This window comes from Dasypus novemcinctus, chromosome 29, assembly GCF_030445035.2.
Source record: "Dasypus novemcinctus isolate mDasNov1 chromosome 29, mDasNov1.1.hap2, whole genome shotgun sequence".
Taxonomy (NCBI): domain Eukaryota; kingdom Metazoa; phylum Chordata; class Mammalia; order Cingulata; family Dasypodidae; genus Dasypus; species Dasypus novemcinctus.
Genome location: NC_080701.1, coordinates 36,271,524 through 36,295,562, shown reverse-complemented (window position 1 = coordinate 36,295,562; position 24,039 = coordinate 36,271,524).

The window sequence follows — 24,039 nt, the reverse complement described above, 5'->3', positions numbered from 1 at the left end:
GTGGAAGTTTTGGCTCAGACTTTGGGCAACGGAGCCGCTCTCTTGTTCCTGGAGCTTCTTCAGGCCCTTGGCTTTTCACCAGACAGACGGGAGGGAACAACTGTCCAGGACAGCGTAGCAGAGCTTCTCTCCTAGCCCAGTCCCCACCCAGCAGGCTCCACCCACGTCGGCGACCCCTTCCGTCGCGTCCCCGTGGCCTCCTGGTGGCACTCGGTGTAAACATTTTGGAACCCCGCTTCCCCCAGCGCTGGAGGTTTTCCTGCCAGTGGACGCGCTCCCCGAAGGGCATTGGGTGGGTTTCGGCCGGATGCCTATTGGCCGCATCTGTCCCGGCACTGGCACTGGGGACAACTCCCGAGGGGGGCGGAAAACGCGCCCCGCCCCCATCCATCACAACCGTCTTCCCACTCCCGGCCTCGGGCGGCTCCCGCCAGTGGCCACCGTCTCCAGAGCAACCGGGCGGGCGGGCGGGGCGGGGTCGGGGCGAGTGTGCCGGGGGCGGGTGTGGGGGGCGCCTGCGCGCCAGGGCGGCGGTGGGCGTGGCCGGCCCAGCGGGCTGGGGCGCCTGCGCTTTGGTCCCGGCACGGCGGGCGTCGGAGAGCGGTCTAGGGCGGCGCGGGAGGCCTAGCGCTTGCCCACCCCCACCCCCACCCCCACCGCCACCCCGGGCGCCGGCCGGGCGCCCCGACAGGAGGGGGTGGGGCGGAGGCAGCGGATGGAGCGAGAGGGGGCTTAGGTCCCACAGGGCTGTCGGACGCGGCTCTCCCGCTGGCAGGTGTCGGCACTTTTGTTTCCCTCCGCGGTGAGGACCGCCTTCTCCTGCCCCTCAGCTGACCTGGGCCGGTCCAACGAACCTGAGCGCAGGTGTTGCACCTGGGCTGAGGCTCAGGTCCCAGCTGGCACGGGGCCTGTCCAGAGACATGCAGAGGCCTGTCTCCTGAGCATGCACGCACCCAGTGCCAGGCTCAGCCGCAGCCAAAGTGACAGAAGAAGAGGCATGTGTAGAGAGGCCCCCCTGCAACCGGCTCCCCCCTCCCCGTGCAAGAGCACGGATTCCCAAGTAGGGCCCACTGGCAGGGCACTGAGGCCCGGAGCCACCTGCCATCAGCAGCGTAGTCCTGGGTGTCCCCGCAGCCCTCAGGAGCACCGGGGCCTGGGGCCTGATCCACTAGGCAGCTGCGCCTCGGCGAGAAGGGCTCTCTGCTTCGGTTCGGAAATCTTGACAGTATCCCTGCGGCATTGCCCGCTATGGTAGCTTGGAACGGCAATCAATAGGAAAATCACCTGGTGGCGTGGCGTGCTCTGGCAGAGCGAAATGTGCTTAAGGTGATGGGTTCTCACTTTTTTTTCCCCCTCCCCAAAAACGGACGGTTACGACTCGAGGCAATGCCCAAACAACCCACACGTCCGCTTTGGACGGTCACGATGGCCGCTTAGAATGTACCCGGTCCATGGAACACCTGGACCTGTCAGCCCACTTGACCGCAGTGCCTGCCTCAAGTGAGCAGAAATGATTTCCACGCAAGTGTCTCACCACCCAATAGGTAAGCAGTTTCGTTGTGCGTCCCCCGGCCCCAGAGCCGAGAGAAATGCTCTCGTTCGTTCGTAGGGTCCCAGAAAGGAGGGCGAGAGGAGAAAGGGCAGGCTGATTGCTCAGAGTCGTCGGGGTGCTCTGGGGCCCCTCTCGCCCCAGAAAAGAAACGCAGAGAAAGAGAGGTCATTGACAAGGGAGAGGGAAGACTCCGGGCCTGTCCTCTCCGGGAGACAGGTGTCTGGAGGCCTGGCCGGGAGCCCGGGCCGAGGCCCGCAGGCCACCGGTGGGAAAGGCCCGGGTTGCCCTGACAAAAGGTGGAGGTGACGGCGATGGGAGACAGCCTGTCTGTGACCATTGCCGTGGGAGAGACCTGCAGGGCACCGCCGGCCGGCCCTAGGTAGGCCCCCGCTGGAGGAGGCCTCGGGGACTTTGGTTGGCGAGGAAACCCCCTCTTGGGGGGGGGGAGGGGGGGCCTGGCAGGCCGGCCCGGCCCAGACCCTCGGCCTGGGCCAGGTGAGCTATGGCATGGAGAGGGGGCTCTCCCAGCAGCCCCAGATCTGCCCCAGGGCTCCCTTCCCCCACAGCCCCTTCTGCAAGGGGCCCTGCCCCTCCCCCTGCCTTAGAACTCAGCCCTCTGGCCTCCAGCGAGCGTGAGGAAGGAACTATTCCTATCCAACAGTGGCCCCTAGCGGTGGAAGTTTTGGCTCAGACTTTGGGCAACGGAGCCGCTCTCTTGTTCCTGGAGCTTCTTCAGGCCCTTGGCTTTTCACCAGACAGACGGGAGGGAACAACTGTCCAGGACAGCGTAGCAGAGCTTCTCTCCTAGCCCAGTCCCCACCCAGCAGGCTCCACCCACGTCGGCGACCCCTTCCGTCGCGTCCCCGTGGCCTCCTGGTGGCACTCGGTGTAAACATTTTGGAACCCCGCTTCCCCCAGCGCTGGAGGTTTTCCTGCCAGTGGACGCGCTCCCCGAAGGGCATTGGGTGGGTTTCGGCCGGATGCCTATTGGCCGCATCTGTCCCGGCACTGGCACTGGGGACAACTCCCGAGGGGGGCGGAAAACGCGCCCCGCCCCCATCCATCACAACCGTCTTCCCACTCCCGGCCTCGGGCGGCTCCCGCCAGTGGCCACCGTCTCCAGAGCAACCGGGCGGGCGGGCGGGGCGGGGTCGGGGCGAGTGTGCCGGGGGCGGGTGTGGGGGGCGCCTGCGCGCCAGGGCGGCGGTGGGCGTGGCCGGCCCAGCGGGCTGGGGCGCCTGCGCTTTGGTCCCGGCACGGCGGGCGTCGGAGAGCGGTCTAGGGCGGCGCGGGAGGCCTAGCGCTTGCCCACCCCCACCCCCACCCCCACCGCCACCCCGGGCGCCGGCCGGGCGCCCCGACAGGAGGGGGTGGGGCGGAGGCAGCGGATGGAGCGAGAGGGGGCTTAGATCCCACAGGGCTGTCGGACGCGGCTCTCCCGCTGGCAGGTGTCGGCACTTTTGTTTCCCTCCGCGGTGAGGACCGCCTTCTCCTGCCCCTCAGCTGACCTGGGCCGGTCCAACGAACCTGAGCGCAGGTGTTGCACCTGGGCTGAGGCTCAGGTCCCAGCTGGCACGGGGCCTGTCCAGAGACATGCAGAGGCCTGTCTCCTGAGCATGCACGCACCCAGTGCCAGGCTCAGCCGCAGCCAAAGTGACAGAAGAAGAGGCATGTGTAGAGAGGCCCCCCTGCAACCGGCTCCCCCCTCCCCGTGCAAGAGCACGGATTCCCAAGTAGGGCCCACTGGCAGGGCACTGAGGCCCGGAGCCACCTGCCATCAGCAGCGTAGTCCTGGGTGTCCCCGCAGCCCTCAGGAGCACCGGGGCCTGGGGCCTGATCCACTAGGCAGCTGCGCCTCGGCGAGAAGGGCTCTCTGCTTCGGTTCGGAAATCTTGACAGTATCCCTGCGGCATTGCCCGCTATGGTAGCTTGGAACGGCAATCAATAGGAAAATCACCTGGTGGCGTGGCGTGCTCTGGCAGAGCGAAATGTGCTTAAGGTGATGGGTTCTCACTTTTTTTTCCCCCTCCCCAAAAACGGACGGTTACGACTCGAGGCAATGCCCAAACAACCCACACGTCCGCTTTGGACGGTCACGATGGCCGCTTAGAATGTACCCGGTCCATGGAACACCTGGACCTGTCAGCCCACTTGACCGCAGTGCCTGCCTCAAGTGAGCAGAAATGATTTCCACGCAAGTGTCTCACCACCCAATAGGTAAGCAGTTTCGTTGTGCGTCCCCCGGCCCCAGAGCCGAGAGAAATGCTCTCGTTCGTTCGTAGGGTCCCAGAAAGGAGGGCGAGAGGAGAAAGGGCAGGCTGATTGCTCAGAGTCGTCGGGGTGCTCTGGGGCCCCTCTCGCCCCAGAAAAGAAACGCAGAGAAAGAGAGGTCATTGACAAGGGAGAGGGAAGACTCCGGGCCTGTCCTCTCCGGGAGACAGGTGTCTGGAGGCCTGGCCGGGAGCCCGGGCCGAGGCCCGCAGGCCACCGGTGGGAAAGGCCCGGGTTGCCCTGACAAAAGGTGGAGGTGACGGCGATGGGAGACAGCCTGTCTGTGACCATTGCCGTGGGAGAGACCTGCAGGGCACCGCCGGCCGGCCCTAGGTAGGCCCCCGCTGGAGGAGGCCTCGGGGACTTTGGTTGGCGAGGAAACCCCCTCTTGGGGGGGGGGAGGGGGGGCCTGGCAGGCCGGCCCGGCCCAGACCCTCGGCCTGGGCCAGGTGAGCTATGGCATGGAGAGGGGGCTCTCCCAGCAGCCCCAGATCTGCCCCAGGGCTCCCTTCCCCCACAGCCCCTTCTGCAAGGGGCCCTGCCCCTCCCCCTGCCTTAGAACTCAGCCCTCTGGCCTCCAGCGAGCGTGAGGAAGGAACTATTCCTATCCAACAGTGGCCCCTAGCGGTGGAAGTTTTGGCTCAGACTTTGGGCAACGGAGCCGCTCTCTTGTTCCTGGAGTTTCTTCAGGCCCTTGGCTTTTCACCAGACAGACGGGAGGGAACAACTGTCCAGGACAGCGTAGCAGAGCTTCTCTCCTAGCCCAGTCCCCACCCAGCAGGCTCCACCCACGTCGGCGACCCCTTCCGTCGCGTCCCCGTGGCCTCCTGGTGGCACTCGGTGTAAACATTTTGGAACCCCGCTTCCCCCAGCGCTGGAGGTTTTCCTGCCAGTGGACGCGCTCCCCGAAGGGCATTGGGTGGGTTTCGGCCGGATGCCTATTGGCCGCATCTGTCCCGGCACTGGCACTGGGGACAACTCCCGAGGGGGGCGGAAAACGCGCCCCGCCCCCATCCATCACAACCGTCTTCCCACTCCCGGCCTCGGGCGGCTCCCGCCAGTGGCCACCGTCTCCAGAGCAACCGGGCGGGCGGGCGGGGCGGGGTCGGGGCGAGTGTGCCGGGGGCGGGTGTGGGGGGCGCCTGCGCGCCAGGGCGGCGGTGGGCGTGGCCGGCCCAGCGGGCTGGGGCGCCTGCGCTTTGGTCCCGGCACGGCGGGCGTCGGAGAGCGGTCTAGGGCGGCGCGGGAGGCCTAGCGCTTGCCCACCCCCACCCCCACCCCCACCGCCACCCCGGGCGCCGGCCGGGCGCCCCGACAGGAGGGGGTGGGGCGGAGGCAGCGGATGGAGCGAGAGGGGGCTTAGGTCCCACAGGGCTGTCGGACGCGGCTCTCCCGCTGGCAGGTGTCGGCACTTTTGTTTCCCTCCGCGGTGAGGACCGCCTTCTCCTGCCCCTCAGCTGACCTGGGCCGGTCCAACGAACCTGAGCGCAGGTGTTGCACCTGGGCTGAGGCTCAGGTCCCAGCTGGCACGGGGCCTGTCCAGAGACATGCAGAGGCCTGTCTCCTGAGCATGCACGCACCCAGTGCCAGGCTCAGCCGCAGCCAAAGTGACAGAAGAAGAGGCATGTGTAGAGAGGCCCCCCTGCAACCGGCTCCCCCCTCCCCGTGCAAGAGCACGGATTCCCAAGTAGGGCCCACTGGCAGGGCACTGAGGCCCGGAGCCACCTGCCATCAGCAGCGTAGTCCTGGGTGTCCCCGCAGCCCTCAGGAGCACCGGGGCCTGGGGCCTGATCCACTAGGCAGCTGCGCCTCGGCGAGAAGGGCTCTCTGCTTCGGTTCGGAAATCTTGACAGTATCCCTGCGGCATTGCCCGCTATGGTAGCTTGGAACGGCAATCAATAGGAAAATCACCTGGTGGCGTGGCGTGCTCTGGCAGAGCGAAATGTGCTTAAGGTGATGGGTTCTCACTTTTTTTTCCCCCTCCCCAAAAACGGACGGTTACGACTCGAGGCAATGCCCAAACAACCCACACGTCCGCTTTGGACGGTCACGATGGCCGCTTAGAATGTACCCGGTCCATGGAACACCTGGACCTGTCAGCCCACTTGACCGCAGTGCCTGCCTCAAGTGAGCAGAAATGATTTCCACGCAAGTGTCTCACCACCCAATAGGTAAGCAGTTTCGTTGTGCGTCCCCCGGCCCCAGAGCCGAGAGAAATGCTCTCGTTCGTTCGTAGGGTCCCAGAAAGGAGGGCGAGAGGAGAAAGGGCAGGCTGATTGCTCAGAGTCGTCGGGGTGCTCTGGGGCCCCTCTCGCCCCAGAAAAGAAACGCAGAGAAAGAGAGGTCATTGACAAGGGAGAGGGAAGACTCCGGGCCTGTCCTCTCCGGGAGACAGGTGTCTGGAGGCCTGGCCGGGAGCCCGGGCCGAGGCCCGCAGGCCACCGGTGGGAAAGGCCCGGGTTGCCCTGACAAAAGGTGGAGGTGACGGCGATGGGAGACAGCCTGTCTGTGACCATTGCCGTGGGAGAGACCTGCAGGGCACCGCCGGCCGGCCCTAGGTAGGCCCCCGCTGGAGGAGGCCTCGGGGACTTTGGTTGGCGAGGAAACCCCCTCTTGGGGGGGGGGAGGGGGGGCCTGGCAGGCCGGCCCGGCCCAGACCCTCGGCCTGGGCCAGGTGAGCTATGGCATGGAGAGGGGGCTCTCCCAGCAGCCCCAGATCTGCCCCAGGGCTCCCTTCCCCCACAGCCCCTTCTGCAAGGGGCCCTGCCCCTCCCCCTGCCTTAGAACTCAGCCCTCTGGCCTCCAGCGAGCGTGAGGAAGGAACTATTCCTATCCAACAGTGGCCCCTAGCGGTGGAAGTTTTGGCTCAGACTTTGGGCAACGGAGCCGCTCTCTTGTTCCTGGAGCTTCTTCAGGCCCTTGGCTTTTCACCAGACAGACGGGAGGGAACAACTGTCCAGGACAGCGTAGCAGAGCTTCTCTCCTAGCCCAGTCCCCACCCAGCAGGCTCCACCCACGTCGGCGACCCCTTCCGTCGCGTCCCCGTGGCCTCCTGGTGGCACTCGGTGTAAACATTTTGGAACCCCGCTTCCCCCAGCGCTGGAGGTTTTCCTGCCAGTGGACGCGCTCCCCGAAGGGCATTGGGTGGGTTTCGGCCGGATGCCTATTGGCCGCATCTGTCCCGGCACTGGCACTGGGGACAACTCCCGAGGGGGGCGGAAAACGCGCCCCGCCCCCATCCATCACAACCGTCTTCCCACTCCCGGCCTCGGGCGGCTCCCGCCAGTGGCCACCGTCTCCAGAGCAACCGGGCGGGCGGGCGGGGCGGGGTCGGGGCGAGTGTGCCGGGGGCGGGTGTGGGGGGCGCCTGCGCGCCAGGGCGTCGGTGGGCGTGGCCGGCCCAGCGGGCTGGGGCGCCTGCGCTTTGGTCCCGGCACGGCGGGCGTCGGAGAGCGGTCTAGGGCGGCGCGGGAGGCCTAGCGCTTGCCCACCCCCACCCCCACCCCCACCGCCACCCCGGGCGCCGGCCGGGCGCCCCGACAGGAGGGGGTGGGGCGGAGGCAGCGGATGGAGCGAGAGGGGGCTTAGATCCCACAGGGCTGTCGGACGCGGCTCTCCCGCTGGCAGGTGTCGGCACTTTTGTTTCCCTCCGCGGTGAGGACCGCCTTCTCCTGCCCCTCAGCTGACCTGGGCCGGTCCAACGAACCTGAGCGCAGGTGTTGCACCTGGGCTGAGGCTCAGGTCCCAGCTGGCACGGGGCCTGTCCAGAGACATGCAGAGGCCTGTCTCCTGAGCATGCACGCACCCAGTGCCAGGCTCAGCCGCAGCCAAAGTGACAGAAGAAGAGGCATGTGTAGAGAGGCCCCCCTGCAACCGGCTCCCCCCTCCCCGTGCAAGAGCACGGATTCCCAAGTAGGGCCCACTGGCAGGGCACTGAGGCCCGGAGCCACCTGCCATCAGCAGCGTAGTCCTGGGTGTCCCCGCAGCCCTCAGGAGCACCGGGGCCTGGGGCCTGATCCACTAGGCAGCTGCGCCTCGGCGAGAAGGGCTCTCTGCTTCGGTTCGGAAATCTTGACAGTATCCCTGCGGCATTGCCCGCTATGGTAGCTTGGAACGGCAATCAATAGGAAAATCACCTGGTGGCGTGGCGTGCTCTGGCAGAGCGAAATGTGCTTAAGGTGATGGGTTCTCACTTTTTTTTCCCCCTCCCCAAAAACGGACGGTTACGACTCGAGGCAATGCCCAAACAACCCACACGTCCGCTTTGGACGGTCACGATGGCCGCTTAGAATGTACCCGGTCCATGGAACACCTGGACCTGTCAGCCCACTTGACCGCAGTGCCTGCCTCAAGTGAGCAGAAATGATTTCCACGCAAGTGTCTCACCACCCAATAGGTAAGCAGTTTCGTTGTGCGTCCCCCGGCCCCAGAGCCGAGAGAAATGCTCTCGTTCGTTCGTAGGGTCCCAGAAAGGAGGGCGAGAGGAGAAAGGGCAGGCTGATTGCTCAGAGTCGTCGGGGTGCTCTGGGGCCCCTCTCGCCCCAGAAAAGAAACGCAGAGAAAGAGAGGTCATTGACAAGGGAGAGGGAAGACTCCGGGCCTGTCCTCTCCGGGAGACAGGTGTCTGGAGGCCTGGCCGGGAGCCCGGGCCGAGGCCCGCAGGCCACCGGTGGGAAAGGCCCGTGTTGCCCTGACAAAAGGTGGAGGTGACGGCGATGGGAGACAGCCTGTCTGTGACCATTGCCGTGGGAGAGACCGGCAGGGCACCGCCGGCCGGCCCTAGGTAGGCCCCCGCTGGAGGAGGCCTCGGGGACTTTGGTTGGTGAGGAAACCCCCTCTTGGGGGGGGGGGAGGGGGGCCTGGCAGGCCGGCCCGGCCCAGACCCTCGGCCTGGGCCAGGTGAGCTATGGCATGGAGAGGGGGCTCTCCCAGCAGCCCCAGATCTGCCCCAGGGCTCCCTTCCCCCACAGCCCCTTCTGCAAGGGGCCCTGCCCCTCCCCCTGCCTTAGAACTCAGCCCTCTGGCCTCCAGCGAGCGTGAGGAAGGAACTATTCCTATCCAACAGTGGCCCCTAGCGGTGGAAGTTTTGGCTCAGACTTTGGGCAACGGAGCCGCTCTCTTGTTCCTGGAGCTTCTTCAGGCCCTTGGGTTTTCACCAGACAGACGGGAGGGAACAACTGTCCAGGACAGCGTAGCAGAGCTTCTCTCCTAGCCCAGTCCCCACCCAGCAGGCTCCACCCACGTCGGCGACCCCTTCCGTCGCGTCCCCGTGGCCTCCTGGTGGCACTCGGTGTAAACATTTTGGAACCCCACTTCCCCCAGCGCTGGAGGTTTTCCTGCCAGTGGACGCGCTCCCCGAAGGGCATTGGGTGGGTTTCGGCCGGATGCCTATTGGCCGCATCTGTCCCGGCACTGGCACTGGGGACAACTCCCGAGGGGGGCGGAAAACGCGCCCCGCCCCCATCCATCACAACCGTCTTCCCACTCCCGGCCTCGGGCGGCTCCCGCCAGTGGCCACCGTCTCCAGAGCAACCGGGCGGGCGGGCGGGGCGGGGTCGGGGCGAGTGTGCGGGGGGCGGGTGTGGGGGGCGCCTGCGCGCCAGGGCGGCGGTGGGCGTGGCCGGCCCAGCGGGCTGGGGCGCCTGCGCTTTGGTCCCGGCACGGCGGGCGTCGGAGAGCGGTCTAGGGCGGCGCGGGAGGCCTAGCGCTTGCCCACCCCCACCCCCACCCCCACCGCCACCCCGGGCGCCGGCCGGGCGCCCCGACAGGAGGGGGTGGGGCGGAGGCAGCGGATGGAGCGAGAGGGGGCTTAGATCCCACAGGGCTGTCGGACGCGGCTCTCCCGCTGGCAGGTGTCGGCACTTTTGTTTCGCTCCGCGGTGAGGACCGCCTTCTCCTGCCCCTCAGCTGACCTGGGCCGGTCCAACGAACCTGAGCGCAGGTGTTGCACCTGGGCTGAGGCTCAGGTCCCAGCTGGCACGGGGCCTGTCCAGAGACATGCAGAGGCCTGTCTCCTGAGCATGCACGCACCCAGTGCCAGGCTCAGCCGCAGCCAAAGTGACAGAAGAAGAGGCATGTGTAGAGAGGCCCCCTGCAACCGGCTCCCCCCTCCCCGTGCAAGAGCACGGATTCCCAAGTAGGGCCCACTGGCAGGGCACTGAGGCCCGGAGCCACCTGCCATCAGCAGCGTAGTCCTGGGTGTCCCCGCAGCCCTCAGGAGCACCGGGGCCTGGGGCCTGATCCACTAGGCAGCTGCGCCTCGGCGAGAAGGGCTCTCTGCTTCGGTTCGGAAATCTTGACAGTATCCCTGCGGCATTGCCCGCTATGGTAGCTTGGAACGGCAATCAATAGGAAAATCACCTGGTGGCGTGGCGTGCTCTGGCAGAGCGAAATGTGCTTAAGGTGATGGGTTCTCACTTTTTTTTCCCCCTCCCCAAAAACGGACGGTTACGACTCGAGGCAATGCCCAAACAACCCACACGTCCGCTTTGGACGGTCACGATGGCCGCTTAGAATGTACCCGGTCCATGGAACACCTGGACCTGTCAGCCCACTTGACCGCAGTGCCTGCCTCAAGTGAGCAGAAATGATTTCCACGCAAGTGTCTCACCACCCAATAGGTAAGCAGTTTCGTTGTGCGTCCCCCGGCCCCAGAGCCGAGAGAAATGCTCTCGTTCGTTCGTAGGGTCCCAGAAAGGAGGGCGAGAGGAGAAAGGGCAGGCTGATTGCTCAGAGTCGTCGGGGTGCTCTGGGGCCCCTCTCGCCCCAGAAAAGAAACGCAGAGAAAGAGAGGTCATTGACAAGGGAGAGGGAAGACTCCGGGCCTGTCCTCTCCGGGAGACAGGTGTCTGGAGGCCTGGCCGGGAGCCCGGGCCGAGGCCCGCAGGCCACCGGTGGGAAAGGCCCGGGTTGCCCTGACAAAAGGTGGAGGTGACGGCGATGGGAGACAGCCTGTCTGTGACCATTGCCGTGGGAGAGACCTGCAGGGCACCGCCGGCCGGCCCTAGGTAGGCCCCCGCTGGAGGAGGCCTCGGGGACTTTGGTTGGCGAGGAAACCCCCTCTTGGGGGGGGGGAGGGGGGGCCTGGCAGGCCGGCCCGGCCCAGACCCTCGGCCTGGGCCAGGTGAGCTATGGCATGGAGAGGGGTCTCTCCCAGCAGCCCCAGATCTGCCCCAGGGCTCCCTTCCCCCACAGCCCCTTCTGCAAGGGGCCCTGCCCCTCCCCCTGCCTTAGAACTCAGCCCTCTGGCCTCCAGCGAGCGTGAGGAAGGAACTATTCCTATCCAACAGTGGCCCCTAGCGGTGGAAGTTTTGGCTCAGACTTTGGGCAACGGAGCCGCTCTCTTGTTCCTGGAGCTTCTTCAGGCCCTTGGCTTTTCACCAGACAGACGGGAGGGAACAACTGTCCAGGACAGCGTAGCAGAGCTTCTCTCCTAGCCCAGTCCCCACCCAGCAGGCTCCACCCACGTCGGCGACCCCTTCCGTCGCGTCCCCGTGGCCTCCTGGTGGCACTCGGTGTAAACATTTTGGAACCCCGCTTCCCCCAGCGCTGGAGGTTTTCCTGCCAGTGGACGCGCTCCCCGAAGGGCATTGGGTGGGTTTCGGCCGGATGCCTATTGGCCGCATCTGTCCCGGCACTGGCACTGGGGACAACTCCCGAGGGGGGCGGAAAACGCGCCCCGCCCCCATCCATCACAACCGTCTTCCCACTCCCGGCCTCGGGCGGCTCCCGCCAGTGGCCACCGTCTCCAGAGCAACCGGGCGGGCGGGCGGGGCGGGGTCGGGGCGAGTGTGCCGGGGGCGGGTGTGGGGGGCGCCTGCGCGCCAGGGCGGCGGTGGGCGTGGCCGGCCCAGCGGGCTGGGGCGCCTGCGCTTTGGTCCCGGCACGGCGGGCGTCGGAGAGCGGTCTAGGGCGGCGCGGGAGGCCTAGCGCTTGCCCACCCCCACCCCCACCCCCACCGCCACCCCGGGCGCCGGCCGGGCGCCCCGACAGGAGGGGGTGGGGCGGAGGCAGCGGATGGAGCGAGAGGGGGCTTAGGTCCCACAGGGCTGTCGGACGCGGCTCTCCCGCTGGCAGGTGTCGGCACTTTTGTTTCCCTCCGCGGTGAGGACCGCCTTCTCCTGCCCCTCAGCTGACCTGGGCCGGTCCAACGAACCTGAGCGCAGGTGTTGCACCTGGGCTGAGGCTCAGGTCCCAGCTGGCACGGGGCCTGTCCAGAGACATGCAGAGGCCTGTCTCCTGAGCATGCACGCACCCAGTGCCAGGCTCAGCCGCAGCCAAAGTGACAGAAGAAGAGGCATGTGTAGAGAGGCCCCCCTGCAACCGGCTCCCCCCTCCCCGTGCAAGAGCACGGATTCCCAAGTAGGGCCCACTGGCAGGGCACTGAGGCCCGGAGCCACCTGCCATCAGCAGCGTAGTCCTGGGTGTCCCCGCAGCCCTCAGGAGCACCGGGGCCTGGGGCCTGATCCACTAGGCAGCTGCGCCTCGGCGAGAAGGGCTCTCTGCTTCGGTTCGGAAATCTTGACAGTATCCCTGCGGCATTGCCCGCTATGGTAGCTTGGAACGGCAATCAATAGGAAAATCACCTGGTGGCGTGGCGTGCTCTGGCAGAGCGAAATGTGCTTAAGGTGATGGGTTCTCACTTTTTTTTCCCCCTCCCCAAAAACGGACGGTTACGACTCGAGGCAATGCCCAAACAACCCACACGTCCGCTTTGGACGGTCACGATGGCCGCTTAGAATGTACCCGGTCCATGGAACACCTGGACCTGTCAGCCCACTTGACCGCAGTGCCTGCCTCAAGTGAGCAGAAATGATTTCCACGCAAGTGTCTCACCACCCAATAGGTAAGCAGTTTCGTTGTGCGTCCCCCGGCCCCAGAGCCGAGAGAAATGCTCTCGTTCGTTCGTAGGGTCCCAGAAAGGAGGGCGAGAGGAGAAAGGGCAGGCTGATTGCTCAGAGTCGTCGGGGTGCTCTGGGGCCCCTCTCGCCCCAGAAAAGAAACGCAGAGAAAGAGAGGTCATTGACAAGGGAGAGGGAAGACTCCGGGCCTGTCCTCTCCGGGAGACAGGTGTCTGGAGGCCTGGCCGGGAGCCCGGGCCGAGGCCCGCAGGCCACCGGTGGGAAAGGCCCGGGTTGCCCTGACAAAAGGTGGAGGTGACGGCGATGGGAGACAGCCTGTCTGTGACCATTGCCGTGGGAGAGACCTGCAGGGCACCGCCGGCCGGCCCTAGGTAGGCCCCCGCTGGAGGAGGCCTCGGGGACTTTGGTTGGCGAGGAAACCCCCTCTTGGGGGGGGGGGAGGGGGGGCCTGGCAGGCCGGCCCGGCCCAGACCCTCGGCCTGGGCCAGGTGAGCTATGGCATGGAGAGGGGGCTCTCCCAGCAGCCCCAGATCTGCCCCAGGGCTCCCTTCCCCCACAGCCCCTTCTGCAAGGGGCCCTGCCCCTCCCCCTGCCTTAGAACTCAGCCCTCTGGCCTCCAGCGAGCGTGAGGAAGGAACTATTCCTATCCAACAGTGGCCCCTAGCGGTGGAAGTTTTGGCTCAGACTTTGGGCAACGGAGCCGCTCTCTTGTTCCTGGAGCTTCTTCAGGCCCTTGGCTTTTCACCAGACAGACGGGAGGGAACAACTGTCCAGGACAGCGTAGCAGAGCTTCTCTCCTAGCCCAGTCCCCACCCAGCAGGCTCCACCCACGTCGGCGACCCCTTCCGTCGCGTCCCCGTGGCCTCCTGGTGGCACTCGGTGTAAACATTTTGGAACCCCGCTTCCCCCAGCGCTGGAGGTTTTCCTGCCAGTGGACGCGCTCCCCGAAGGGCGTTGGGTGGGTTTCGGCCGGATGCCTATTGGCCGCATCTGTCCCGGCACTGGCACTGGGGACAACTCCCGAGGGGGGCGGAAAACGCGCCCCGCCCCCATCCATCACAACCGTCTTCCCACTCCCGGCCTCGGGCGGCTCCCGCCAGTGGCCACCGTCTCCAGAGCAACCGGGCGGGCGGGCGGGGCGGGGTCGGGGCGAGTGTGCCGGGGGCGGGTGTGGGGGGCGCCTGCGCGCCAGGGCGGCGGTGGGCGTGGCCGGCCCAGCGGGCTGGGGCGCCTGCGCTTTGGTCCCGGCACGGCGGGCGTCGGAGAGCGGTCTAGGGCGGCGCGGGAGGCCTAGCGCTTGCCCACCCCCACCCCCACCCCCACCGCCACCCCGGGCGCCGGCCGGGCGCCCCGACAGGAGGGGGTGGGGCGGAGGCAGCGGATGGAGCGAGAGGGGGCTTAGATCCCACAGGGCTGTCGGACGCGGCTCTCCCGCTGGCAGGTGTCGGCACTTTTGTTTCCCTCCGCGGTGAGGACCGCCTTCTCCTGCCCCTCAGCTGACCTGGGCCGGTCCAACGAACCTGAGCGCAGGTGTTGCACCTGGGCTGAGGCTCAGGTCCCAGCTGGCACGGGGCCTGTCCAGAGACATGCAGAGGCCTGTCTCCTGAGCATGCACGCACCCAGTGCCAGGCTCAGCCGCAGCCAAAGTGACAGAAGAAGAGGCATGTGTAGAGAGGCCCCCCTGCAACCGGCTCCCCCCTCCCCGTGCAAGAGCACGGATTCCCAAGTAGGGCCCACTGGCAGGGCACTGAGGCCCGGAGCCACCTGCCATCAGCAGCGTAGTCCTGGGTGTCCCCGCAGCCCTCAGGAGCACCGGGGCCTGGGGCCTGATCCACTAGGCAGCTGCGCCTCGGCGAGAAGGGCTCTCTGCTTCGGTTCGGAAATCTTGACAGTATCCCTGCGGCATTGCCCGCTATGGTAGCTTGGAACGGCAATCAATAGGAAAATCACCTGGTGGCGTGGCGTGCTCTGGCAGAGCGAAATGTGCTTAAGGTGATGGGTTCTCACTTTTTTTTCCCCCTCCCCAAAAACGGACGGTTACGACTCGAGGCAATGCCCAAACAACCCACACGTCCGCTTTGGACGGTCACGATGGCCGCTTAGAATGTACCCGGTCCATGGAACACCTGGACCTGTCAGCCCACTTGACCGCAGTGCCTGCCTCAAGTGAGCAGAAATGATTTCCACGCAAGTGTCTCACCACCCAATAGGTAAGCAGTTTCGTTGTGCGTCCCCCGGCCCCAGAGCCGAGAGAAATGCTCTCGTTCGTTCGTAGGGTCCCAGAAAGGAGGGCGAGAGGAGAAAGGGCAGGCTGATTGCTCAGAGTCGTCGGGGTGCTCTGGGGCCCCTCTCGCCCCAGAAAAGAAACGCAGAGAAAGAGAGGTCATTGACAAGGGAGAGGGAAGACTCCGGGCCTGTCCTCTCCGGGAGACAGGTGTCTGGAGGCCTGGCCGGGAGCCCGGGCCGAGGCCCGCAGGCCACCGGTGGGAAAGGCCCGGGTTGCCCTGACAAAAGGTGGAGGTGACGGCGATGGGAGACAGCCTGTCTGTGACCATTGCCGTGGCAGAGACCTGCAGGGCACCGCCGGCCGGCCCTAGGTAGGCCCCCGCTGGAGGAGGCCTCGGGGACTTTGGTTGGTGAGGAAACCCCCTCTTGGGGGGGGGGGAGGGGGGGCCTGGCAGGCCGGCCCGGCCCAGACCCTCGGCCTGGGCCAGGTGAGCTATGGCATGGAGAGGGGGCTCTCCCAGCAGCCCCAGATCTGCCCCAGGGCTCCCTTCCCCCACAGCCCCTTCTGCAAGGGGCCCTGCCCCTCCCCCTGCCTTAGAACTCAGCCCTCTGGCCTCCAGCGAGCGTGAGGAAGGAACTATTCCTATCCAACAGTGGCCCCTAGCGGTGGAAGTTTTGGCTCAGACTTTGGGCAACGGAGCCGCTCTCTTGTTCCTGGAGCTTCTTCAGGCCCTTGGCTTTTCACCAGACAGACGGGAGGGAACAACTGTCCAGGACAGCGTAGCAGAGCTTCTCTCCTAGCCCAGTCTCCACCCAGCAGGCTCCACCCACGTCGGCGACCCCTTCCGTCGCGTCCCCGTGGCCTCCTGGTGGCACTCGGTGTAAACATTTTGGAACCCCGCTTCCCCCAGCGCTGGAGGTTTTCCTGCCAGTGGACGCGCTCCCCGAAGGGCATTGGGTGGGTTTCGGCCGGATGCCTATTGGCCGCATCTGTCCCGGCACTGGCACTGGGGACAACTCCCGAGGGGGGCGGAAAACGCGCCCCGCCCCCATCCATCACAACCGTCTTCCCACTCCCGGCCTCGGGCGGCTCCCGCCAGTGGCCACCGTCTCCAGAGCAACCGGGCGGGCGGGCGGGGCGGGGTCGGGGCGAGTGTGCCGGGGGCGGGTGTGGGGGGCGCCTGCGCGCCAGGGCGGCGGTGGGCGTGGCCGGCCCAGCGGGCTGGGGCGCCTGCGCTTTGGTCCCGGCACGGCGGGCGTCGGAGAGCGGTCTAGGGCGGCGCGGGAGGCCTAGCGCTTGCCCACCCCCACCCCCACCCCCACCGCCACCCCGGGCGCCGGCCGGGCGCCCCGACAGGAGGGGGTGGGGCGGAGGCAGCGGATGGAGCGAGAGGGGGCTTAGATCCCACAGGGCTGTCGGACGCGGCTCTCCCGCTGGCAGGTGTCGGCACTTTTGTTTCCCTCCGCGGTGAGGACCGCCTTCTCCTGCCCCTCAGCTGACCTGGGCCGGTCCAACGAACCTGAGCGCAGGTGTTGCACCTGGGCTGAGGCTCAGGTCCCAGCTGGCACGGGGCCTGTCCAGAGACATGCAGAGGCCTGTCTCCTGAGCATGCACGCACCCAGTGCCAGGCTCAGCCGCAGCCAAAGTGACAGAAGAAGAGGCATGTGTAGAGAGGCCCCCCTGCAACCGGCTCCCCCCTCCCCGTGCAAGAGCACGGATTCCCAAGTAGGGCCCACTGGCAGGGCACTGAGGCCCGGAGCCACCTGCCATCAGCAGCGTAGTCCTGGGTGTCCCCGCAGCCCTCAGGAGCACCGGGGCCTGGGGCCTGATCCACTAGGCAGCTGCGCCTCGGCGAGAAGGGCTCTCTGCTTCGGTTCGGAAATCTTGACAGTATCCCTGCGGCATTGCCCGCTATGGTAGCTTGGAACGGCAATCAATAGGAAAATCACCTGGTGGCGTGGCGTGCTCTGGCAGAGCGAAATGTGCTTAAGGTGATGGGTTCTCACTTTTTTTTCCCCCTCCCCAAAAACGGACGGTTACGACTCGAGGCAATGCCCAAACAACCCACACGTCCGCTTTGGCCGCTTAGAATGTACCCGGTCCATGGAACACCTGGACCTGTCAGCCCACTTGACCGCAGTGCCTGCCTCAAGTGAGCAGAAATGATTTCCACGCAAGTGTCTCACCACCCAATAGGTAAGCAGTTTCGTTGTGCGTCCCCCGGCCCCAGAGCCGAGAGAAATGCTCTCGTTCGTTCGTAGGGTCCCAGAAAGGAGGGCGAGAGGAGAAAGGGCAGGCTGATTGCTCAGAGTCGTCGGGGTGCTCTGGGGCCCCTCTCGCCCCAGAAAAGAAACGCAGAGAAAGAGAGGTCATTGACAAGGGAGAGGGAAGACTCCGGGCCTGTCCTCTCCGGGAGACAGGTGTCTGGAGGCCTGGCCGGGAGCCCGGGCCGAGGCCCGCAGGCCACCGGTGGGAAAGGCCCGGGTTGCCCTGACAAAAGGTGGAGGTGACGGCGATGGGAGACAGCCTGTCTGTGACCATTGCCGTGGGAGAGACCTGCAGGGCACCGCCGGCCGGCCCTAGGTAGGCCCCGGCTGGAGGAGGCCTCGGGGACTTTGGTTGGCGAGGAAACCCCCTCTTGGGGGGGGGGGAGGGGGGGCCTGGCAGGCCGGCCCGGCCCAGACCCTCGGCCTGGGCCAGGTGAGCTATGGCATGGAGAGGGGGCTCTCCCAGCAGCCCCAGATCTGCCCCAGGGCTCCCTTCCCCCACAGCCCCTTCTGCAAGGGGCCCTGCCCCTCCCCCTGCCTTAGAACTCAGCCCTCTGGCCTCCAGCGAGCGTGAGGAAGGAACTATTCCTATCCAACAGTGGCCCCTAGCGGTGGAAGTTTTGGCTCAGACTTTGGGCAACGGAGCCGCTCTCTTGTTCCTGGAGCTTCTTCAGGCCCTTGGCTTTTCACCAGACAGACGGGAGGGAACAACTGTCCAGGACAGCGTAGCAGAGCTTCTCTCCTAGCCCAGTCCCCACCCAGCAGGCTCCACCCACGTCGGCGACCCCTTCCGTCGCGTCCCCGTGGCCTCCTGGTGGCACTCGGTGTAAACATTTTGGAACCCCGCTTCCCCCAGCGCTGGAGGTTTTCCTGCCAGTGGACGCGCTCCCCGAAGGGCATTGGGTGGGTTTCGGCCGGATGCCTATTGGCCGCATCTGTCCCGGCACTGGCACTGGGGACAACTCCCGAGGGGGGCGGAAAACGCGCCCCGCCCCCATCCATCACAACCGTCTTCCCACTCCCGGCCTCGGGCGGCTCCCGCCAGTGGCCACCGTCTCCAGAGCAACCGGGCGGGTGGGCGGGGCGGGGTCGGGGCGAGTGTGCCGGGGGCGGGTGTGGGGGGCGCCTGCGCGCCAGGGCGGCGGTGGGCGTGGCCGGCCCAGCGGGCTGGGGCGCCTGCGCTTTGGTCCCGGCACGGCGGGCGTCGGAGAGCGGTCTAGGGCGGCGCGGGAGGCCTAGCGCTTGCCCACCCCCACCCCCACCCCCACCGCCACCCCGGGCGCCGGCCGGGCGCCCCGACAGGAGGGGGTGGGGCGGAGGCAGCGGATGGAGCGAGAGGGGGCTTAGATCCCACAGGGCTGTCGGACGCGGCTCTCCCGCTGGCAGGTGTCGGCACTTTTGTTTCCCTCCGCGGTGAGGACCGCCTTCTCCTGCCCCTCAGCTGACCTGGGCCGGTCCAACGAACCTGAGCGCAGGTGTTGCACCTGGGCTGAGGCTCAGGTCCCAGCTGGCACGGGGCCTGTCCAGAGACATGCAGAGGCCTGTCTCCTGAGCATGCACGCACCCAGTGCCAGGCTCAGCCGCAGCCAAAGTGACAGAAGAAGAGGCATGTGTAGAGAGGCCCCCCTGCAACCGGCTCCCCCCTCCCCGTGCAAGAGCACGGATTCCCAAGTAGGGCCCACTGGCAGGGCACTGAGGCCCGGAGCCACCTGCCATCAGCAGCGTAGTCCTGGGTGTCCCCGCAGCCCTCAGGAGCACCGGGGCCTGGGGCCTGATCCACTAGGCAGCTGCGCCTCGGCGAGAAGGGCTCTCTGCTTCGGTTCGGAAATCTTGACAGTATCCCTGCGGCATTGCCCGCTATGGTAGCTTGGAACGGCAATCAATAGGAAAATCACCTGGTGGCGTGGCGTGCTCTGGCAGAGCGAAATGTGCTTAAGGTGATGGGTTCTCACTTTTTTTTCCCCCTCCCCAAAAACGGACGGTTACGACTCGAGGCAATGCCCAAACAACCCACACGTCCGCTTTGGACGGTCACGATGGCCGCTTAGAATGTACCCGGTCCATGGAACACCTGGACCTGTCAGCCCACTTGACCGCAGTGCCTGCCTCAAGTGAGCAGAAATGATTTCCACGCAAGTGTCTCACCACCCAATAGGTAAGCAGTTTCGTTGTGCGTCCCCCGGCCCCAGAGCCGAGAGAAATGCTCTCGTTCGTTCGTAGGGTCCCAGAAAGGAGGGTGAGAGGAGAAAGGGCAGGCTGATTGCTCAGAGTCGTCGGGGTGCTCTGGGGCCCCTCTCGCCCCAGAAAAGAAACGCAGAGAAAGAGAGGTCATTGACAAGGGAGAGGGAAGACTCCGGGCCTGTCCTCTCCGGGAGACAGGTGTCTGGAGGCCTGGCCGGGAGCCCGGGCCGAGGCCCGCAGGCCACCGGTGGGAAAGGCCCGGGTTGCCCTGACAAAAGGTGGAGGTGACGGCGATGGGAGACAGCCTGTCTGTGACCATTGCCGTGGGAGAGACCTGCAGGGCACCGCCGGCCGGCCCTAGGTAGGCCCCCGCTGGAGGAGGCCTCGGGGACTTTGGTTGGCGAGGAAACCCCCTCTTGGGGGGGGGGAGGGGGGGCCTGGCAGGCCGGCCCGGCCCAGACCCTCGGCCTGGGCCAGGTGAGCTATGGCATGGAGAGGGGGCTCTCCCAGCAGCCCCAGATCTGCCCCAGGGCTCCCTTCCCCCACAGCCCCTTCTGCAAGGGGCCCTGCCCCTCCCCCTGCCTTAGAACTCAGCCCTCTGGCCTCCAGCGAGCGTGAGGAAGGAACTATTCCTATCCAACAGTGGCCCCTAGCGGTGGAAGTTTTGGCTCAGACTTTGGGCAACGGAGCCGCTCTCTTGTTCCTGGAGCTTCTTCAGGCCCTTGGCTTTTCCCCAGACAGACGGGAGGGAACAACTGTCCAGGACAGCGTAGCAGAGCTTCTCTCCTAGCCCAGTCCCCACCCAGCAGGCTCCACCCACGTCGGCGACCCCTTCCGTCGCGTCCCCGTGGCCTCCTGGTGGCACTCGGTGTAAACATTTTGGAACCCCGCTTCCCCCAGCGCTGGAGGTTTTCCTGCCAGTGGACGCGCTCCCCGAAGGGCATTGGGTGGGTTTCGGCCGGATGCCTATTGGCCGCATCTGTCCCGGCACTGGCACTGGGGACAACTCCCGAGGGGGGCGGAAAACGCGCCCCGCCCCCATCCATCACAACCGTCTTCCCACTCCCGGCCTCGGGCGGCTCCCGCCAGTGGCCACCGTCTCCAGAGCAACCGGGCGGGCGGGCGGGGCGGGGTCGGGGCGAGTGTGCCGGGGGCGGGTGTGGGGGGGCGCCTGCGCGCCAGGGCGGCGGTGGGCGTGGCCGGCCCAGCGGGCTGGGGCGCCTGCGCTTTGGTCCCGGCACGGCGGGCGTCGGAGAGCGGTCTAGGGCGGCGCGGGAGGCCTAGCGCTTGCCCACCCCCACCCCCACCCCCACCGCCACCCCGGGCGCCGGCCGGGCGCCCCGACAGGAGGGGGTGGGGCGGAGGCAGCGGATGGAGCGAGAGGGGGCTTAGATCCCACAGGGCTGTCGGACGCGGCTCTCCCGCTGGCAGGTGTCGGCACTTTTGTTTCCCTCCGCGGTGAGGACCGCCTTCTCCTGCCCCTCAGCTGACCTGGGCCGGTCCAACGAACCTGAGCGCAGGTGTTGCACCTGGGCTGAGGCTCAGGTCCCAGCTGGCACGGGGCCTGTCCAGAGACATGCAGAGGCCTGTCTCCTGAGCATGCACGCACCCAGTGCCAGGCTCAGCCGCAGCCAAAGTGACAGAAGAAGAGGCATGTGTAGAGAGGCCCCCCTGCAACCGGCTCCCCCCTCCCCGTGCAAGAGCACGGATTCCCAAGTAGGGCCCACTGGCAGGGCACTGAGGCCCGGAGCCACCTGCCATCAGCAGCGTAGTCCTGGGTGTCCCCGCAGCCCTCAGGAGCACCGGGGCCTGGGGCCTGATCCACTAGGCAGCTGCGCCTCGGCGAGAAGGGCTCTCTGCTTCGGTTCGGAAATCTTGACAGTATCCCTGCGGCATTGCCCGCTATGGTAGCTTGGAACGGCAATCAATAGGAAAATCACCTGGTGGCGTGGCGTGCTCTGGCAGAGCGAAATGTGCTTAAGGTGATGGGTTCTCACTTTTTTTTCCCCCTCCCCAAAAACGGACGGTTACGACTCGAGGCAATGCCCAAACAACCCACACGTCCGCTTTGGACGGTCACGATGGCCGCTTAGAATGTACCCGGTCCATGGAACACCTGGACCTGTCAGCCCACTTGACCGCAGTGCCTGCCTCAAGTGAGCAGAAATGATTTCCACGCACGTGTCTCACCACCCAATAGGTAAGCAGTTTCGTTGTGCGTCCCCCGGCCCCAGAGCCGAGAGAAATGCTCTCGTTCGTTCGTAGGGTCCCAGAAAGGAGGGCGAGAGGAGAAAGGGCAGGCTGATTGCTCAGAGTCGTCGGGGTGCTCTGGGGCCCCTCTCGCCCCAGAAAAGAAACGCAGAGAAAGAGAGGTCATTGACAAGGGAGAGGGAAGACTCCGGGCCTGTCCTCTCCGGGAGACAGGTGTCTGGAGGCCTGGCCGGGAGCCCGGGCCGAGGCCCGCAGGCCACCGGTGGGAAAGGCCTGGGTTGCCCTGACAAAAGGTGGAGGTGACGGCGATGGGAGACAGCCTGTCTGTGACCATTGCCGTGGGAGAGACCTGTAGGGCACCGTCGGCCGGCCCTAGGTAGGCCCCCGCTGGAGGAGGCCTCGGGGACTTTGGTTGGCGAGGAAACCCCCTCTTGGGGGGGGGAGGGGGGGCCTGGCAGGCCGGCCCGGCCCAGACCCTCGGCCTGGGCCAGGTGAGCTATGGCATGGAGAGGGGGCTCTCCCAGCAGCCCCAGATCTGCCCCAGGGCTCCCTTCCCCCACAGCCCCTTCTGCAAGGGGCCCTGCCCCTCCCCCTGCCTTAGAACTCAGCCCTCTGGCCTCCAGCAAGCGTGAGGAAGAAACTATTCCTATCCAACAGTGGCCCCCAGCGGTGGAGGTTTTGGCTCAGACTTTGGGCAACGGAGCCGCTCTCTTGTTCCTGGAGCTTCTTCAGGCCCTTGGCTTTTCCCCAGACAGACGGGAGGGAACAACTGTCCAGGACAGCGTAGCAGAGCTTCTCTCCTAGCCCAGTCCCCACCCAGCAGGCTCCACCCACGTCGGCGACCCCTTCCGTCGCGTCCCCGTGGCCTCCTGGTGGCACTCGGTGTAAACATTTTGGAACCCCGCTTCCCCCAGCGCTGGAGGTTTTCCTGCCAGTGGACGCGCTCCCCGAAGGGCATTGGGTGGGTTTCGGCCGGATGCCTATTGGCCGCATCTGTCCCGGCACTGGCACTGGGGACAACTCCCGAGGGGGGCGGAAAACGCGCCCCGCCCCCATCCATCACAACCGTCTTCCCACTCCCGGCCTCGGGCGGCTCCCGCCAGTGGCCACCGTCTCCAGAGCAACCGGGCGGGCGGGCGGGGCGGGGTCGGGGCGAGTGTGCCGGGGGCGGGTGTGGGGGGCGCCTGCGCGCCAGGGCGTCGGTGGGCGTGGCCGGCCCAGCGGGCTGGGGCGCCTGCGCTTTGGTCCCGGCACGGCGGGCGTCGGAGAGCGGTCTAGGGCGGCGCGGGAGGCCTAGCGCTTGCCCACCCCCACCCCCACCCCCACCGCCACCCCGGGCGCCGGCCGGGCGCCCCGACAGGAGGGGGTGGGGCGGAGGCAGCGGATGGAGCGAGAGGGGGCTTAGATCCCACAGGGCTGTCGGACGCGGCTCTCCCGCTGGCAGGTGTCGGCACTTTTGTTTCCCTCCGCGGTGAGGACCGCCTTCTCCTGCCCCTCAGCTGACCTGGGCCGGTCCAACGAACCTGAGCGCAGGTGTTGCACCTGGGCTGAGGCTCAGGTCCCAGCTGGCACGGGGCCTGTCCAGAGACATGCAGAGGCCTGTCTCCTGAGCATGCACGCACCCAGTGCCAGGCTCAGCCGCAGCCAAAGTGACAGAAGAAGAGGCATGTGTAGAGAGGCCCCCCTGCAACCGGCTCCCCCCTCCACGTGCAAGAGCACGGATTCCCAAGTAGGGCCCACTGGCAGGGCACTGAGGCCCGGAGCCACCTGCCATCAGCAGCGTAGTCCTGGGTGTCCCCGCAGCCCTCAGGAGCACCGGGGCCTGGGGCCTGATCCACTAGGCAGCTGCGCCTCGGCGAGAAGGGCTCTCTGCTTCGGTTCGGAAATCTTGACAGTATCCCTGCGGCATTGCCCGCTATGGTAGCTTGGAACGGCAATCAATAGGAAAATCACCTGGTGGCGTGGCGTGCTCTGGCAGAGCGAAATGTGCTTAAGGTGATGGGTTCTCACTTTTTTTTCCCCCTCCCCAAAAACGGACGGTTACGACTCGAGGCAATGCCCAAACAACCCACACGTCCGCTTTGGACGGTCACGATGGCCGCTTAGAATGTACCCGGTCCATGGAACACCTGGACCTGTCAGCCCACTTGACCGCAGTGCCTGCCTCAAGTGAGCAGAAATGATTTCCACGCAAGTGTCTCACCACCCAATAGGTAAGCAGTTTCGTTGTGCGTCCCCCGGCCCCAGAGCCGAGAGAAATGCTCTCGTTCGTTCGTAGGGTCCCAGAAAGGAGGGCGAGAGGAGAAAGGGCAGGCTGATTGCTCAGAGTCGTCGGGGTGCTCTGGGGCCCCTCTCGCCCCAGAAAAGAAACGCAGAGAAAGAGAGGTCATTGACAAGGGAGAGGGAAGACTCCGGGCCTGTCCTCTCCGGGAGACAGGTGTCTGGAGGCCTGGCCGGGAGCCCGGGCCG